This window comes from Ctenopharyngodon idella, chromosome 12 (genome assembly GCF_019924925.1).
Source record: "Ctenopharyngodon idella isolate HZGC_01 chromosome 12, HZGC01, whole genome shotgun sequence".
Classification (NCBI taxonomy): domain Eukaryota; kingdom Metazoa; phylum Chordata; class Actinopteri; order Cypriniformes; family Xenocyprididae; genus Ctenopharyngodon; species Ctenopharyngodon idella.
Genome location: NC_067231.1, coordinates 16582143 through 16600088, shown reverse-complemented (window position 1 = coordinate 16600088; position 17946 = coordinate 16582143). Strand labels below are relative to the sequence as shown.

Here is a 17946-nt window from a genome sequence, read left to right as displayed (position 1 = left end):
CGGACCTTGCCAAAGCTGATCCAAACCAGGGGCACAAAGGAACAACAAAAAGCTGGCCAATTCATCAAGAACTCAAATGAATGGAGATAATAGTTCATTAGTGCTGCAATGTGGATAGAGGCACAAATCATCATGAAAAACTTTTAATGAGGGTAACAAGTGGGTCACGGAAGAAAAACATTTCGTATTAAATATCATGGAACGATGCCAGCTGGTCCATCTGGCAAGACACACAATCAATGTAGCCTCTTTATTCGTTAGGACATCTGCATCTTCCTGTGAAACTGAAAACTCAGTTCTTGCCAAAAACAACCAGATCTAATCTGTGAACATGTCTGATGCTTATTATTAATAACAAACATAGAAGGATGTTAAACTTTACTCTACAATACATTTAAAACAATAATCATAAATGAAATTGGGAAAGATTTTGTAGGAAAATGTTATTTTAGGCATAACAGATGGATAGAGGAAAAAGATTCAAATGACCAATTATATCACAGATGTCAATCTGTTGTATCTGGGCAAAGCTGACTTGAGTCTTTTGAATTGATGAGAAGACATTCTTTGAGAAAATAATAATCTACAAATATATGTTTTTAGCATGACTGACTGACAGGTACTGTTGTTTATTATGAATAGCAATACTGATTTTCTAAATATTTAAGTCTGATAATTAAAAAAATCAATTCTGCATATTCTTTATGATTTTTTTTTAATTTTTTTTTTTTTACAATATTTAGACAATCATTAGACTACAATACAATTTTGTTGCGTGAGAACAAACATTTATCAGCTGTCCCACATAAAAAAAAAAAATAAATAAAAAAAAAAAAATCACATGAAGTGCAAATATTGGTACTAAACTAATTATAATTAGTGCCAATTTATATTGATTAAACAAGATTGTTTGATTTTATCACGAGTCACAACAGTCACATATGACAATTTCGAGGCCATTTAGCCATTAAAAACGTAAGAAATAAACACAAAAAGTAGTATTATATTCATTTATATAAGCTATTATCCCCCTTGTAAGGGAATATAAAGTTTTTTCCCACCCACAAATGTTTTGTGCTTAAATGTTAGCAACCTATTCTATTTCTAGCTTAAGACAGGTAAATTATATACAGCTTGACTTTATTGTATGCACAGCAGGGGGCGGGAAAACAAATACAGTTAAATGTGGCATCACTGGGTATCTCTGTGAATGCTTTTCAAAAGGCCAACCATTAGCAACAGAGTAACAACAGAACAGGAATGGATAATGAGAAAGTGTGAGAAAGACATTTGTATCCACCCGCCCTCTTTCCATGTCTCTCCTCAGGCAATTTTTCTATCTCCGCTACTCCATCCATCAAATGAAACTTGGAGACTTATCTCTCCATTACTGCATTATCTGACAGACATATTGCGCAAAGATAATGCCTAATCTTTTGATAAGCATTACTGGCAGAAAGACAGTGGTCTCATAAAACTGTAAAGTGTCCAATTTCCTGTGCACACATTGAGAAAAGTGCCCTATTTCCTCTATTCTTTTGAGCTACTCTAGCATCACTAGTGAACTGAAGTCAACATGATTCCAATGTTTTACCAAATTATAGTGTTCTGGCTTGTATGTTGAGGACAGTTAGTAGAGAACTCAAACATAGTGGGGTCTGAAAGTCTGAAACCATGTTGAACACTTTTGAACCTAAAAACTGTAAAAAGAATCCAATAGAAGCATTTTCACTAGTGTCTCAGACTTTTAGAAAAAGTACACATTATTTACATAACTACGTAATTTACATGTACATTGTTTTTTTGCATACATGTTAGTATAAACAAACTTTAATATGGAAACTATGCAAAGCTTTATGCAGAAGCACCTGGAGACACAACACTCTTTTCTGAATAAAGTGTCATATAGCAAGACTGGAATCAAGGAACTTGTTTCCAGTAAAAGTGTATTTACTGCATAACAAAACTGAAAGTACACTGGGTCACTGACAAATAAAGAGCTTTAAAACTACTGATATTTATACAGTTTGTTTAAATGAAAGGTTTCCAAACATAAAATTATGCCATAGTATTTTATTTTGAATTCTTATTAAAACACAATTTTATATAGTTTTCTTAGGGCTTGTTCACATAGAACGAGTTTTTGCTTTGAGAAACGCGAGACGCGGGCTGTGGAATGGGGGAAAAAACGCAAGGTCTCTAATCTGGAGACGAGATTTTTTAAAAGTTGAACTGATGAACCTTGAGCGCCGCATTTTTAGAATGACGTGTCATGCTCGAGACACTGCAACAGTGTTAATTTCGTTAACGAAAACTATGACGAAAAATGTTCGTTGACGACCTTTTTAAGACGAGACGATGAGAGACGACACCAATGTCATTTAACGATAACGTGACTAAAACAACACATGCAATATCACTGACAAAAAAAGACGAGACTGAAATGTGGCTAAAAGACTAAAAACTCAAAACTCTTTTGAAATCACTTTTTGTTTTTGTCGAATAAAGGAGACAAAACAACATAGGCCTACTGTTTTTATGAGCGTTCATGCTTACGGTTGCCAGATTTCCAGAATTTAAACCCCCAATCAGAGCTTTTCTGTAAACACAAATTACCTCATCTTTTGCGGTCAAAACTGACTGCATCCATGCCAGCAAATCGCGCTACATTAGTGCTGTTCTCGACAGTATATCTTTGTAAAAGTGGGGATTTAGCATTTACTAGCATGAAGAACAAATATAGACACAGACTGCATAGAGATTTATGATTAAAACTCTCTTTGATACAAAATCATTCCCTTTGGCGAGTTATTATTTTTAATGTTGATCATATTATACAAGCAAGAATGCAATGTTTCCCGAATATCCACACAAATTCAAATGTGACATTGATTTTATACAACATTTCAACAAACAAAAGGGTAATATTAAGTGATGTACATTTTAAACAGTATTGTCAGTATTTTTGCTCTGTTTTGCAACAAAAGCCACAGCAGAACTGCAGTACACAAGCTGTTTCGTGAATTAATCTGCGGCTTTGAACGAATCAATGATTCATTCATAAATACAGCCGCTTGCTTTGATACTAAAAGAATGAATGACTCGATGATTCACTCAAAAAGACAGTAACTTACCGCCACCTACTGGTGGTTTTAATGTAATATTTAAAAGTATTACTTCGTTTTTATCATTATTGTATTTATTGAATTTTTTTTAAGCATTATTTATTTTATAAAGATATTTATAAAGGTAAAAAAAATGCACTGGAAAAATCGATTTAAGAGGGAAATATTGTCCCTTAATGGAAAAGGTGTAACTGCAGTCTAAGTGGAAAAGAGAGGGTATGCAGAAGGATGTTAAATCCCTCAGGGGGTACGACACTCTAGAAAGTTTGAAAAACCACTGAAAAGGGATATGTAGAATTGCACAAGTGCGACTGCTAAGAGTGCAATGTCAGTACAACCTTGATTCAAATTTTTCATAAGCTTAAATGAATTGGTCTAAAGATAAAATAGCTATCAAAATTAATGTTGGTAACTGTAGCTTGACTAATGAGTAAGACTTGACAAAAATGCAATGACTTTTCATCGACTAAAACTAGACTAAAATATGAAAGACAAGAATGACTAAAATGTGACTAAGACTAAGGAGCATTTTCATCTGAAGATAAAGACTAAGACTAAATAAAAAATGGCTGCCAAAATTAACAGTGTGCTGCAAAAGACGCAAGCGCAATGGTCATACATGTCCGTCTAGTGTGTGTGTTTTTTTTGGTGGGGGGTTTAAGATACCAAAACATAAAATAATATTTATTATTTGAATGTACTGTACTGAAAATTAATTCAAACTAAATAGGTTTTATAGAATAAAGTGATACATGTCATGGATTTATAAAATTATTTTAAAAGGAAATAATGCACTTTGACCCAAAAATATGCACATCATGACATTGACCCATATGTAAATCAACACAACCCTTTACATCGCAAGTAAATAACTTGAATATTCCTCCTAAATTTCATGCTGGATGCCTAAATAATATCTCTCCAATTGCTAATTGTTAGATTTCACTTGCTAGATTGAGTTAGAGATGTTACTGTAGCTCATTTAGGAAGGTGTAAAAAGAGCCTTTCAATATTTAAATAAAGCAAGAATACAGCAAATTGGGTCGTAACAATTGCGTTTTCCCTCTCCACATTTACAGAGCACTGTTGATATTAATGATTTGGTGCTACTAGCATACAGGGTTGAATATAAAATCTTACAGACATTGTCAAAATACCACACAACATGAGTTACGAATTCTTTAATATGGGATTGAGACTATTGGCATTCTACTACATACTGTACATAAAAAAAATGAATATTGAAGATAAAGATTTTAAACACGATGGGGTGGTTCTCTGTTACTCTAGCTAGCCTATATAAAAACGTGTGTGTGCGCGCGCAAATTAACATGCACTAACTTGGGTGGAGGTCTTGATCTCCCTCCAGATCTGGCTTTTTGCACTCTTACGAAGAAAATTCTGAGGGGAGCCTTAATTGAAAAATCATGTTCGCTCTCTTTCTCTCACTCAACCACAGGCTGAACCCATAACCTCTGCAAAAAACTGCCTCCTTTTTTCCTCTGTGACATCCACTGTGCTTAAGTTTAGAGCCATTTGCACGGGCAATAGTTTGCAGCTGATAAGGGTGTATAAATCATATCACCAACTCCTGATCTATCCGACATATCGATATAGAGTTGCATTTAGAGTGCATTTAGAGTGCACAACAAAGCATGAAGCAGGCAACCAGGAGAAATAAGATGCGTTTGTTCAAAGCATGTTAGTATTTTCTGAAGTGTGTCCTCATGACATGCAGGGATTACTATAGATAACCTCAGGTGCATCCAATAAAAAGCTTGGATCAATCTCCACTTAAAACAATACCAATAAAAGATCTCATTCTCATTTGGTGTTTCTTGGCTAACTGATTTCATTGGCATCATTTACTTCAAGCTACAATAAGTTACAGAAACAAAAAACATCCATGTAAAAGTTCCGCTAATAAAATTACTCCTGACTACCAGCCAAAGTCGAACGATTTTTCTGTGAGCAAAAGAAAGGCTAAACTATCCAGCCAGGAAAAAATTGACAACTGTGCCTGCATATTCCACATTAAGAAACTAACCAAATGCAATTTGCAAACCACACATAGTTTAACAACTGTCTGGAGTTGTTAACTTCCATCAAGAAGGCACCAATGTTTTAAACAAATGCAATTACATAGATTTAAACCTCCTCAAAGCATCTCAAATCAAATAAGCAAGCATTCAAACAGCTGACGGTGCATATAAAGAATCAACCTAAAAGCACTGCTGTCTCTAAATGAAGTCACAACGGCAGCAAAAGGAACGAGTGGAAGGAAAAACAAAGAGATGACCCTTCCTAACCTCTAAACGGATGTGCTTTTTCTGCTGTGACCCACTTACACAAACACATACATAAGCAAGCAAATTACTCAAGAACAGTTGTGGCCCCCATTAGAGGACAATGTCTTCATTAGGCCTTAGAAACAGACTGTTTTTCCCAGCGTACTCCGGGATTCACGTGGCACACTGCCACAGAACATCCTGAGCGATCAACACATCTGGAATCCTCATGTAAGCACTAAGTATACGTTTTTAACTACGTGTTTCTGGGCCGAAGGTATGTCAGTGTGTAAATATGGTGCTAACTAAAGTCTGTCTATGGTCAGGAGCTCATGTGTATGTGTGTGTGTGTGTGTTTATACTTTGCTGTGAGAAGCTTTAAAGGGGTCATATCATGAGGAATCAGATTTCTCTTGAACTTTCCAGGAAGAGTTAAATGTACTATGAAAACATACTGTAACTATCACAACTCAAAACTTCCTCCCTTGTGGGGAAAAAAGATCATTTATTGAAATTAAGCTGCATGTCTTCTGCTACTTCTGTAACTTTTAAACGTCAGACAAATAAACACATCAGCAATAGTTTTCAGAAGCACGACCTGCCCAAAGACAGTGATTTTATATAGAGAAAGTTGGATAAATACTATTATTCCTAACAACTACCTACTGCTCTGCCTTCTGAAGAATCACAGCATTATTTTTAACAAGATCCCTGATCAAATTCCCAAAGGTTATGTCCAGGCAAAAACTTTTAATGGAGAAAACAAAGACAAAGACACACACACCAAGCTTCAGTATGGCCTACAAGCAAAATGCAAAAGCCAGGTGCTTGTGCTACAGTTCATACAGTTTCACAATCTTTTCTCAAGAGTGAGGTCCACGCCTCAGGATCCCCAGCTGCTCCTCATCCCAGTGCAGGGGGGAGATTTGAGGCCCCACACCGGTTCACGCTGCCTTCAAACCACAGTGCTGGGTTTCTAACAATGATGTCAGCCTCTGTACTTATGCAACAGGGTCAACCATTAGTCAGAAAGAAAGCAGGAAGGTCTACAGAGAAGTTCTGCTTTGGTATAACACTGGGATTGTGTAAAAGAAAGCTCAGGGGCACTAGAAAGGGAACATCAAGCATTTTTCTCATTAAATGTTCTCATTTTTGATTATAGAAAGACCAATTGTATCTGTAACTTTATATGAGCCTGTTATGTTTATATAATATTCCAGGCAAACTTAAAGGAAATATTTATTTACATGGTCTCATTTTATTCCAGAGGTTTTCAAACTGGGGTCCAGGGAGTGCAAGGGAGTGAAAGGGTCAAGTCTAGAGAAAAACTGGGATTTTTTTTTTTTCTCCGTAAATAAATACATAATACAATAAATAATACAATTGAAATAAGTAAATAAATTAGAGTAAAATAAAAAAATTTGATGAAAATAACAAAAATAATTTATTAAACAGATTAAAGTAAATTAAAATGACATTAAAATTAAACATTACTATAATGAGAAGAAAAATATTATAATTTGACTTAACAGATACTAATTTTAGATTTATAATATTAATTTTCAGTGTATGAATTTAGTGTTTATAAAAGATGACTTAAATTTTAGGTTGGGGGTCCGTCACACAAGGATTGTCATATTTGGCGTCCGCGGCATCTAAAAGATTGAAAACCTCTGTTTCATTCCACACAGCTCCTCAGAGACATTGTAGCATTGTAGGGTAACTTCAATAGTAATACTTAAAAAGGAGAGAGGAACACAATGACACAATGAACTCAATGTTGTATGTACCGTCTTCCTGGCATATGATAAAAATAATGACAGCCTTTGTGAAGGAAATCACAATATTAATCAAGGGTAACACAAGAAGTACTGTTGACGAAATGAAAACAATAGTCTCACTGGGCGTTGTGGTGCTCTCTCCTTGTGCAGGCTGGAGCAGGACTACAGCCTCTATTATCTTGTTCTGATCTTTATTCTGATTAATAAGTAAGGCCCTGACGGTTATGTCTGGTGAATGATGGGCACGGGTGTTACTGTGTCAACGTCGACACATGGTCATACCCCCCTTAAGCAGACATATGGTCTGAGAAGTGTGTGTGAACTGAAACATCAAAGCAAAATAAACTGATGTATTACACGTGCATTTTCACATGCAAAATATTTTAGGATGGACTTTTATTTTTAAGCCATATATTCACAAGTACAATAAAAGAGTTTTGTAAAACATTTTAGGTCCAACTGTTAATTTAAAACAAAGAAGTGAAAAAGGAAACTCAGGTGACAACTGAAATACCATAACGGTACCATATCAGTAAGTGAGCAATATTAATTTAATTCAGCATCATTCAATCAGGGGTTTTATTATTAACTAAAAGTAAAACGGTTAAAAAAATTGTTAATTGAAATATTTGAATGCTACCGATCCACAATCTGATTCTGACTTGTGGTGCAGCCTGAATCATAATCACACTCAGTGGCGTAACTTTGTTTTAAAAAGTCGGTGGGACAGGAGGAGGATTGCTAATACAGTGATATGTACAATAATAATTGCAGAAAAAAATAACATTACAATGTCCAGAAATCAATTTCAATACTACATTGGGTTTAATTATTGACATAGAAGTCATGTTTAACGTGATAGTTTCATCCTTGTATTGTTAGTCCAAAGATTTTTCACATCAGTGAATAAATACATATATTCTAATGAAATACTTATGTGCCTTAATGGTCTGGTGGTAGAACTTTTGTTTGGCGTGTCTGGGTTCTAATCTGCCTTCGTATAGTTTTTTTTCTCATTAAAACTAAAGATGTTCATCAGTGATTGTTCGCTGGCCGAACGAGAACTGGCCCCAGACTGAGCCTTGTTTCTCCCAAGGTTTTTTAAGTAATTTTAAGTAAAATACCTAATACAGGTTTTTAGGTAATTCTCCCAAGGTCTTAGTTTGGGACACTTCATATTCAACAATATTATTGATTTCACTGCACTGACACTATTGGATGAGAACTGAACTGAGCTGAATGATGACATCAATGTTTTCTGCAGAACTGCTTTATAGATTAAATGAATTTAATAATTGATGATCTTTACAGCAGAACTGAATCAACACTGAAATGACTTCAGCTGAACAATGACACTTTTCTTTTAGAGCTGCTGTACAGCTGAAATAAACTCTGTTTGCATCACTGAATCATTTTCCTGTTATCTCTATAAAGCTGCTTTAAAACAATCTTTATTGTATAAAACGCTATATAAATAAAGATGATGACTTGAAATAAAGATTATATTATATTATATAAATATTAGATAAAAAACTAAAGTTAGAAATCTTGCCTTGGCAACTAACTGAAATAAGTTGAAGCACTCATTTGAACTATAAAATAAACTAAATCTGAAATAAAAATAAATTAAATCTACAAAAAATTAGTAATATAAAAACAAAACAAAATTACAAAAAAAACCCCACTAAAATAAGAAACTGAAAAAATTATTTAAATGTTATTAAACAAATAATGTAAACTGTTGAATTTAATCTTTAGCAAATCTCAAAATAAATATAATTTCTTTCATACTGTACTTTATAATGTTGTGAAACCTAAATTCACTTTTAATATTTAAAATCACTAACAACTTTTATACCATCAAAGTCTGGTTTGCTGGGTCTCTAATTCAAAGACCATTAAAAAGTTAACCAATTAATACAAATTATAGTTTTAAAATGATTTGAAGCAGAAAAGGAATGAGCTTTGAGCAGAACGTATACATCACAACAGTCACCTGACTCAAGGACCACAGACATCAAGTGAGGTTAACCATACGCTTACTAGGCTAGACATCCTGTTCTGTAATCCACATCATGCTCCTTCCACTGGCTGATTTTGCAAAAATATAACAGATAATGGAAAGATAGCTTTGTTATGAAATATAAGAGCTATGATCAGTCACAAGGCAAAGCTCCCCTGATCATCATTGTGATGAAAACAAATATGGATGGACAGCATGATCCTATGACTCCAGTTTGGAGAATGAGATCTGCTCATTCCTGCTGGTAAAAACCTTTGCACTTGTCTTATTAAAATGCACATTTTGAAAAAGACAAGACTAGGAATAATCACAGATTATAAAGATAAAAGCACCTAGATAAAAAAAAATAAATAAAAAAAAGCATATACAATTTCATATAGAACCATTTTAGCCTACTTTCTCCCTGATGGTGAGACGGACATGTCAGTAAGCATGCTGAACATCTTTGGAGTATAAAACAGACCATACATTATTGGGCCAATTCTTTCTGTTTCAATCTACACCAATGTCTAAGCCCTTCGTTTCCCTCACTTTCTCTCTAGTTGAAAATATATGCTAATAGCTGCCAGCATTACAAAATCCATTAAACTCAGATTTTAAAGGCCAAGCAGGAAATCGTTAAGACTCAGGAGGGCTTCCAAATGCAACCCATGCAAACAAACCCTGAATACAAGTAAGGGAACTGACTGCTCTTATTATTGCTGTGCCGCTGTCCTAAACCTTTAACCTGCCTACTAAAACAAATAGAGAAGGTAAATTAATGAGCTTGAGCTTATTTCTTATAGCCTGTATAAATGCAAAACAAGTTTACATAATTCAAAAGAGATTATATACTTGCATTTATTACTATTTGGTTTACAGTAAGGGCTCTTTGGCATGGGTGGATCACTATCACAAATGTAGCCTAATTTATCAACCATATGCATTTAGGTCACCATCTCTAATAAAATCTTTATGTGACGAAAAAAAGAAATGTAACTTTAAGGAACTTGGTTTGAAAAAAAAACAAAAAAATAAATAAAGATTTTAGGTTAAAACTTGAAGGTATAAGGTAAAGTGTATCTTAAGTGGTCAACTTTTTATTGATTTTTTTTTTTTCTTTTTTCAAATACCTATATTACATATAGCCTCTAAAACTGCTTGCCTAGTTCTAAACTGATTTTCTAAATTATGTTTAAAATAGTTTTAGATGTTATAGCATCTCACACCCAAAACAACTTCCCATAACCAATTCAGGCCAACTACCCACATGTAAAAAAAAAAAAAAAAAAAAGAAAAAAAAAAAAAAGTTGTTTCTGGCAGAACTAAATAGAAAAAGGAAGCACAAAAGTCATAAGGTTGCATCACTGGTGGTGTTATACTGTATTAGATCAATGCAAATGAACTGGATCATAAAAAAATTCCAGTGCGGTGCAACAAAGACTGGTATTGTTTTGTTACTGTGTGCTGACTGTATGTACATAGAGCTGTGTAAAAAGACTCTTAAACTACAAATACTTTTACTTTCCATCACATCTTAGAGCATCAGCCATCAGGTGTTAATTTCTCTCGTTTAGAGAACTGCATCTCCCCAGGAGCGCGCTTCATGACCGCGCACCCCAGCTGGGAAACATGTAGCGTATCAAGTAACGGGAGCGACCCTTCCTTTAACCACAATAAAGGACAAACAGACAAACACTGGGTACGCATTACGTGGCGCTTCGTAACCTCACCCTATACCTACCTTACGGATACACTTAAATGTTATTACTTCAGTTCAGTTCACGGTCAATTTTGCACTTTTCACGTGTGAACACAACTATCATTCAATTACTGGCGTACGGGAGCGCGCATCCTGTCCGCTGTTATATTTTAGTAACCTTGGTGTGACTCCTGAAACAATTACAAAGTTATAGGCCTACTGTTCAGCTGCATCGCTTAAAGTGAAACTAAATAAATACATAATACAACACCTATGATTCAAAAATACTTCTCTCGGAGACCGCTTAACAAACTGACAAGAACAAAAACAAAACACCAACAGGTTTGAGGAGAAACAGCTTTGGCTCATTACCACTATTTATTAATTACTCAAGAGTATTAAACACAAACCTATTTATGCTTTGTTTGTTGTTCTGGTAACGTTAATTGCTAAAAACAAGACAAAACTCACTTGGGGAATTGCGCACAAGCGAAATCCAACGAAATGTTTGCAAACAATTAATTTAACAACTTACCCACGGGGGACTTGTTATGGATGTTTAGGAGTTATTTCCAAACTGTAGTTCGTTTATACAGAAGCGTCATCAAAGAATATCTCAACAAACATATCTTGACAAACGAATGAGTTGCCTGAGTGCAGGGAAACCGCGCGCGCGTCCCTCTGTCATTCACGCTCGCTAGAGCGCGCCTCGAACTTGCATTTGTCCTCAGCAGCAGCTTCCGGGCGACGTGAGCTTAATCTTAAAGGCATAGTTGATCCACCAAAAAAAGAAAAATCTGTCATAATTTGAACACCAGACTTTTAAAACCTGCATGGCTTTCTTTGTTCTGCAGAACACTAGATGTTATACAAAATGTTAGGGACTTGCATCTGTGTTCCATACAATGAAACTGAATGGTTACTGAGGTGACTCATTCTTTCTAACATCTCTGTTTTTGTTGTTTTGTTTTTTGGATTGGAAAAACATGAGGGTGAATAAATGATATAGCCAACATTCATTAAAGTGAAAGTTTACATTGGAAATCATAACAGATATAGCAATTGTTCCCTTATCATCAGCCTTTCCATTATTCATTATTTTGAATGAATATACTAACTGTCAGATACATTATTGTGGTTTGCAACCAAAATCCCTACAATACAACTTCAGCTACAGCAATAAAGACATCGTTGTACTCAGAGAGCTGATGTTTGAAAGACAATGATTGTTGGTTGGCGGACAACATGAATTGAAACAGCATGCCAGCGTAACAAATTCGAAACAGGGAAAGCATGTGGTTACCAAGTATGAGACAATGGACCCAAAAGAGCTGAGACACATTACTGGAGCCTTTCCAACATTGGTTACTTGTCATTCACTAGACCTGGAAACCTCAGTGCATTGATTCCAAGAATAGTCCCTCTGGAGAAGCCAGAGGTCATGAATACATTGGTGTTAAATCTGTCCATCTAGTTTATGAGTTAAACATCTGTTGGATTATTTCTCATAACAAACTGATAAGTTTGTCCTCAATATCAGTCCAATGTATTCTCTATGAGTAATTAAAGGCACAATATGTAACTTTTTGCCACTAGAGGTCGCTTATTCAAAACAAAGGCATAGCTTGATGACGCCTTGATTTCGTGGAATCATGGGAGGTGTCGTCTTCACGTCTACAGCCGGTGGAAAAGAATCGGGACAAGACTCGGGCAGAAATCATTTTCATTGATGAGATTATTAATGTTTCTGTAGTATGAAGCAGAGCAGGGCCAAGTGCTGTGCGAGCAGAAACGAGGCAGCTGGAGCGATTGCTAATTAAGATGAGAGCGACACATGTCTCGAGAGCAGCAGAATGTTTATTATGCCGCAGCCGCTGCTTTCGTGTCTTCCAGTCAAACGTATTTGGGGTAAAGCAGCACGGTTTTATCATATTAGATACATTTGTGTGTTGAAAGTTGTTATAATGCTACTCTGCATTCGCTAATATGAGACACTTAATGCAGTTGGCTAGATCGATATTAGGCATGATAAAACATGGTACTCATTGTAAATCAAGAAAACAAGATTTAAACAATAAGACTTACTGTGTTGAGCTATGTAACATGGTTACTTTTCTGTCAATGAATGTATCCATCCAAACAGTTGCTCACCTGTCTAATAAAACACATAATATATTAAAGCGTCTTTGGTGTTTCCATGGTTTCTACAAAATAAAACCAGAAACCGAGGGTAACGTGGGTATGATCTCATTGATAGGCGACGCATGAACAAAATCTTAATTTACTGTAATTATGAAGTATACATATGAGACATGTGATTTCACTAATATAAGAACTACTTTGTGTGGAAAAACTAAATTCTGCTGTAGAAAACTGTAAATAGAGTTCTGTGAACCATCATTTTACATGCAGCAGGGAAATTTGATTACAAATCCATTTGGAATTTTGATATGTAGGAAACAGATGTGACCTGCATCAGCGAACTTGTTCTTTATATCTTGATATTGCATTTCAAGACGAAGCATGCAGACTAGCATCTATGAAAATTATGCATGAATATGAAAAAATGTTATGTTCTAATCTGGCTTGTTATTAACTAAAACTACTAAAATGTTATTATTGAAAATTTGAAATTAATAATTATAATAAAGCTGAAATAAAATAAAACATGAAGAACATAAACTTATAAACACAAATTACGAATTTAAAATAAGTTTAAGTTGAAGCACTAAAATTACTACAAGTAAAACTGAAATAAAAATGAATGAAAATATAAAAATAAAAGCTAATTCAAAATATTGATAAATACTAATAGAATAATATACGTAACACTGTTTCTAATGTTATCATGAGCAGACAACGATACAGTAGGTTGAAAGTAAGTAAACAAAACACATTAATGAAACAACAACCTTTTGATTTAAAAAAAAAAAAAAAGGATTTGTAAGGTCAGTTCTTGTTTTTCAGCCAAGGACTGATCAACAATGCTCTTTTGACTCAGGCTGTTGTGATGCCACCAGTGTACCATAGTGGTCAAAGAGGTTCTGTTCACTGGTTACAGCTCATATCCTCAGTGTCTGATAAAGAGGCATATGAATGAAGTAAATAGACAGGCTATAAGACAAACACATAGAGAATCTGCGTCAAATAGACTGACTGTTACCACAATGTATCATCTTTATATAACCCCAACTCTAAAAGTTTATAAGCCTTCCATTTGGTATGAACCAGTTGTTGTAACTCTTTCAAACTTTTTCATATTTAAACTTCCACACAAACTAAACTTTCACAAGAACACATAATTGTTACTATTTTCATACAGAGCAAAGAAACAATGCTTTATGCATAATTATCACACATACAAAATACACTTTCACTAAATCATTATTATTTTAATTTCGGCAGTGGTGTAAAAGCCTGAAAGAAAATTACCCAGTTTAGGATTACAACAAGCAAATGTTATGAAGAGGAGAACGCTATCAAACAGGGTCAGCTGTGTTAATTATACAGCAAGAAGACCTCTTTATCCTGGCCTCTGTGGATCTGAAGACAATTTCAGTTATGAGAGATTGTGACAAACTTCCAACTCTGACACCAAAGAATATGTTAATATAGTTTAATTAAATAATTTATTAAGCAGCTCATTTGTCATGTTTAAGTTTTAGTGCCTTGAAAGATGTTATGATATTCCTAAGGCGTAGATAATATCTATTGAACTAAACAATATCAGGTCTTATGAAATAAATAAATTGATCAATTGATTGATTGATTGATCATTATAGTATAGATCAGCAGGGGAAAAAAACAAGCAACAGTGAAAGCATGAATACTGTCCACTGTGAGCAACATAAATATGCTGCGACATAAATATAACAAATATGAATTATTCAATAGCTTTTTCCACTGTGATAATCACTGTAATGGCCACTTGAACACAACACTCTGTACAGCCCAAGCTCTGAGGCCTTGTTTCTTTTTCTTCTGAGGCCATGAGACAGAAAGCAAAAGATGGATGGTTCACAAGGGGCAAGGAGGAACAGATCTAAACAGAAAGGAATGAAGAAGCACATATGGAGAGTGAAATGAGAGTGACAACAACAGAACTTATTACATGGGCTAGTGTTGATGAGTCACTGGGTTAGAGAAGAGAGCGAGAGCCATATATGTGAACGATAGGAGGTCTATTTTGCCTACAACAATGAATCTCCATGCAGTACAGATTTATGGGAGCTAGATGCTATTAGATCAGACATAACTTGGAAGTGTGAAGAAAAAAAGCCTATTAAAAACTTAATGGACCCAGGTTACACCATACTACAGTATCCAGATAATAGGAAAAATGTGTCTTTTGAGAACGAAAACCATGAATCATGGGTTCAAGTTGACTGGAGAATTACAAAGCTTGATATCTTGTTGACCGTTTGTCCTTGGCAGTTTGCATGCACACTCATCTCCAACTTTATGATCTATTAATCTCACATGGCACAAAGGCTTTGGTTCTCTTTTGTAGAGAAAATGAGATAAGAACTGTAATTAAAACTGGACCTTAAATTAAAAATCCCAAGTCCAAAGCTTCAAACTAAGCTTAACCTTTAAATCGATGAGTTTTGAAAGAGGTAAAAATTTGTGAAATTACATGTAAGTAGTCCTGAGTGACATTAAGTATTGCAACACAAATGTACAATGAGCAAAGCAGACTAAAATGACTGAATTTGTAACGTCACATGATCTTTTTAATAATACAAATTGGGAAAAAATGTATCTATAAGTGTTTTATTCTCATGCTGAGTAGAGTCAGATATCATAGCTGACAAAGCATGTGCTAACCTAGAAGAGAGCAAAGGAAAATAATACAAAGATGTCAAATATGACCACCCTCCTCCACCCATTGAGTTAGACATCATAATAACATTATGGCTCAACTATAACATCCCCGTGGCTGTATTGTGTTTATGTCAAACTGTCTTATTCAGTTTCTACTTTCATATGACTCTCAGATATGCATTATTTAGTCAATCCCATTGAGAGGCTGAATACAGAAAGATCTCATCCTGTATGTGGCCTCCGGTTACTCTCACTAAATAATTTAAAGCCATCCACCCACTCACTCATATAAACAGAAAAATTACAGAAGGAGAGAGAGAAACTGACAAACTGACCCAATAATAGAGCGAATGTGTGAGAGATAAGTGACCCTCTATCTAGTTTAAATAGTTGAAGGTATATTGGTGATCTATTAACAGAGCTATAGCACATCCAACAAAACAAACCAAAATGTGACTTCAACTGTAAATTTAAGTTATAAGCAATTACATTCACAAAAAAAAATATTGAATATATTTTAAAATTTAATTTATTCCTGTGATGGCAAAGCTGAATTTTCAGAAGCGATTACTCTAGTCTTCAGTGTCACATGATCCTTAAAAAATCATTTTAATATGCTGATTTGCTGCTCAAGAAACATTTCTTAATATTATCAATGTTTAAATCAGTTGGGCTACTTTATATTTTTGTGGAAACTGTGATACATTTTTTTTTTCAGGATTCTTTGACAATAGAAAGTTCAAAAGAACAGCATTTATTTGAAAAATAAACCTTTTGTAATATTATATAGATATTTACTGTTCCTTTTGATCAATTTAATGCATCTTTACTCAATAAAAGTATTATTTTTTTTCAAAAAAGAATCTTACTGATCCCAAACTTTTGAACGGTAGTGTTTCTCACAGCTGTATGAACAAGAAAACTTTGGCCCACACGAACGACTCAACCATATACCATCCATTTTATTAAGCCCCGGGTATACTTCGGCCGTCCGCGTTCGTGCACCGTCCGCATGACGTACTTTTCGTCATGCTCAGGGCTCGCGGCCGGCCGCACGCAGACGGTGCGCGTGCAACAACGCGTGCGCAAGCAGGACAGAAGAATCCAGTGGGGAGCAACACGCACAGTACTGAGCACAATGTGCAGTCGTCGAAGAAGAGTGTGTAACGAGCGATTCAAAAACAAGACGAGTAACTCAGAAGCATGCCTTCTCCATCGTTTTTGTTTCTTGTTCTCTTCTGAACTATGTTGCAATGGTGGTTGCACTATTTTTCTTCTCCGATCCTGCCCAGCAAATGTCCCGTTGATGACACAATATCAAGAGTATAGAAAAAATTGTACTGCGCATGTGTCGAACTCGGTCATCCGCGCGCATCCGTGGTTTAGCATCCTTTGAAGGATGTGCGGACGCGACTGCGCGTGAGACGCGTCCGGGCGCGGAAAGTGAACCCGGGGCTTTATTCCCCCATTTTATACAAAAGTTCAATAAACAAAAAGTTAATATTGAATATCAAATTATTGTCAATTACTTTGTGTATTTTGCTCTATCCAGCAAAAATAGTTAGTGGTATTTCGTTCCTAAAGGAATCAGCATTTTTGAATGAATTAGTTGAGAAAATGATTCAATGACTCACTTAACCATTAAATTGTTTAGTTGCTGAATGGATCAATGTTTTTTAATCGATCGGTTAAAGGAACACTCCACTTTTTTTGAAAATAGGCTCATTTTCCAACTCCCCTAGAGTTTCCGTTTTCGAATCCATTCAGCCGATCTCCGGGTCTGGCGGTACCACTTTTAGCATAGCTTAGCATAGTTCATTGAATCTGATTAGACCGTTAGCATCTCCTTAAAAAATGACCAACGAGTTTCAATATTTTTCCTTTTTAAAACTTGACTCTTCTGTAGTTACATTGTGTACTAAGACCGACGGAAAATGAAAAGTTGCAATTTTCTAGGCCGATATGGCTAGGAACTATACTTTCATTCTGGTGTAATAATCAAGGAAATTTGCTGCCGTACCATGGGTGCAGCAGGCGCAATGATATTACGCAGCGCCTGTGACCCCCTGTTTGCACAGGGAGCGTGCCTTGCAACCATGGAGACATTTGTGAGAGGCGCTGCGTAATATCATTGCGCCTGCTGCAGCCATGGTACGACAGCAAATTTCCTTGATTATTACGCAGGAATGAGAGTATAGTTCCTAGCCATATTGGCCTAGAAAAT

At 35.3% G+C, this 17946-nt stretch overlaps 1 protein-coding gene across 1 annotated transcript in view; it reads right to left on the bottom strand.

The window, feature by feature from the left end:
• The window catches only part of svila (supervillin a), a 77019-nt gene extending 65421 nt beyond the window's left edge, over positions 1–11598 (bottom strand). The window contains exon 1 of the mRNA XM_051915047.1: positions 11434–11598. The gene's annotated coding sequence lies outside the window, so the exon portion shown is untranslated. The remainder of the gene's footprint in view (positions 1–11433) is intronic.
• Between the last annotated feature and the right edge of the window lie 6348 nt (positions 11599–17946).